The sequence below is a fragment of the Lactuca saligna genome, chromosome 5 (assembly GCF_052625555.1).
Source record: "Lactuca saligna cultivar CGN05327 chromosome 5, ASM5262555v1, whole genome shotgun sequence".
Lineage (NCBI taxonomy): Eukaryota > Viridiplantae > Streptophyta > Magnoliopsida > Asterales > Asteraceae > Lactuca > Lactuca saligna.
In genome coordinates this window covers 305,618,978-305,621,859 of record NC_136421.1, presented here as the reverse complement: position 1 = coordinate 305,621,859, position 2,882 = coordinate 305,618,978, and positions in this window count along the sequence as shown.

The following is a 2,882-nucleotide window of genomic DNA, read 5'->3' as shown; positions in this document are numbered from 1 at the left end:
GGCAAAGGCTACATCAGGTCGAGTACACGTCATAGCATACATGATCGAACCTACAGCCGAAGCATAAGGTATTCGACTCATTTCTGCTATCTCAGCCTCAGTGCTAGGGCTTTGTGTCTTACTCAGCTTGGCGCTACTCTGGATGGGCAACTCTCCTTTCTTGGAGTCTTGCATTCTGAATCTCTTCAGAATCTTCTCCAAGTAGGTACTTTGACTAAGTCCAATTAGTCTTTTACTCCGATCTCTCAAGATTCTTATCCCCAAAATATAGGCAGCTTCACCAAGGTCCTTCATAGCGAAACACTTTCCAAGCCAGGACTTTACTTCCTGCAGGGTTGGAATGTCGTTTCCTATGAGTAGTATGTCATCCAAATACAATACCAAAAAGCTAACTATACTCCCACTAGCCTTGACATATACACAAGATTCATCTTCACTCCTAGAAAAGCCAAATTCCTTGACCTTTTCATCAAAGCAAAGATTCCATCTGCGAGGTGCTTGCTTTAATCCATAAATGGATTTCTCAAGCTTACACACTCTATTAGGGTACTCGTTACTGACAAAACCTTCTGGCTGACTCATGTAAACATCTTCAGCCAACTTTCCATTAAGGAAAGCGGTTTTGACATCCATTTGCCAAATTTCATAGTCATGAAATGCGGCTATGGCTAACAGAACCCGAATAGACTTAATCTTGGCTACCGGAGAAAAGGTCTCATCATAGTCCACTCCAGGAATTTGAGAGAAGCCCTTTGCAACCAGTCTAGCCTTATAAGTGTGTACTTTACCATCCATGTCGGTCTTCTTCTTGAAGACCCATTTGCACCCTACAGTCTTTCGACCTGGTACATTCTCAACCAAGTTCCAAACTTGATTGTCATACATGGATTGTATCTCGCTATCCATAGCCTCTTTCCATTTGGCAGACTCGGGGCCCGCCATGGCTTCCTCGTAGCTGTTAGGGTCATCTTGACTTACTAGTGTCTCATCACTAATAAGTGTCTCACCTTCTGCAGTAATATGGAATCCATAGTAATGCTCAGGTGCACTCCTAACTCTCGTGGAACGCCTCAGAGGTACAGATTCATCAATTGGCTCAACAGGAGTTTCCTCCTCAAGTTGAGGGCTAGAGTTTGAAGTTCCTTCACCACTTGACTCTTGAATTTCTTCAAGATCAACTTGCCTCCCACTGTCTCCTTGGCTTATAAACTCTCTTTCTCGAAAGACTCCTCTTCTTGCTACAAAGACCACATTGTCACTAGGTCTGTAGAAGAGGTAACCAAAGGATTGTTGTGGGTAGCCGATGAAAATACACCTCTCGCTTCGGGGTTCGAGCTTATCATGAGTCTCGCGTCTCACGAAAGCCTCGCAGCCCCAAATCTTGATGTGGTCTAGTTTAGGTACTTTACCAGTCCACATCTCGTGAGGAGTTTTGGCAACTTTCTTTGTAGGGACTAGATTGAGGATATGGGCGGCAGTCTCTAAGGCATACCCCCAGAATGAGATTGGTAGCGAAGCTCGACTCATCATGGAACGAACCATGTCCAACAAGGTTCGATTACGCCTCTCAGCCACACCATTCAACTGCGGTGTCCTGGGAGGTGTCAATTGTGAGACAATCCCACATTCCTTTAGATAGTCGAGGAACTCTGAACTAAGATACTCACCACCTCGATCGGATCGAAGCATCTTAATGTTCCTGCCCAATTGATTCTTGACTTCCTGTTTAAATTCCTTAAACTTCTCGAAAGTCTCTGACTTATGCTTGATTAAGTAGACATATCCATATCTACTGTAATCATCAGTAAAAGTCAAATAATAACGATTAGCATCTCTAGTGGCATGTTTGAATGGTCCACACACATCCGTGTGTATAAGGTCCAACAAACCTTCACCCCTTTCACATGAGCCTGTGAAGGGTGACTTTGTCATTTTTCCAAGTAAGCATGATTCGCAACTATCATTTGACTTTAGGTCAAACGACTCCAAGACTCCATCTTTTTGGAGTTGGCCTATGCGTTTCTTGCTTATATGTCCAAGACGACAATGCCATAATGATGCTTTATCCAGGTTATTATTATTAGTAGAATCAATACACAAAACATTATTTCCTAAGTTATCTACAATAGATACAGCTTCATACACACCATCACAAGGTAATGCTTTAAAATAAAGTACATTATTAAAGAAAGCATTAATCGAACCAACTTCATTATCAAACGAAAAGGTGAAACCTTGTTTGTACAATGCATGGAAGGAAATAATATTTCTTGCCATTTCTGGCGAATAACAACATTTATTCAAATCTAAATTTAACCCACTACTTAGCGATAAAGTATAAACTCCAATCTTGGTGACAGGTGTAACTTTCCTATTCCCCATGATTAAGTTTATTCTTCCCTGCTCCACATTCTCACTTCTTCCTAGTCCCTGCAAGTCACAACAAATATGAATTCCGCAACCTGTATCAAGGACCCAAGATTTCGAATGGGGTGAGTTATTAGAAATGATCGTGTAAATACCTGCATGATTGGGTTTGACTTTCCCATCCTTTACATCTTGCTGGTACTTTGGGCAGTTTCGCTTCCAATGAGCTTTTTCGTGGCAATAGAAGCATTCAGCCTCTTTTGGGTCAGAAGAAGGAGTAATGAAACCTTTCTTGGTTCCACTTGAAGAAGAGCCATCAAGTGTCCGAGCCTTGGTACCCTTTGAAGATCTCTTTCTCTTCCTCCCTCGACTTTGCCCGATTGCCAAGACCGGAGTTGTTTCTGGAGTAGGAGTGATAGCAACCGACTTCCCCTTAAGACCTGTTTCTGCGGTCTTGAGAAGTCCCTGAAGTTTGCTGAGGGTGACCTCTTCCTTGTTCATGTGATATGTCATGC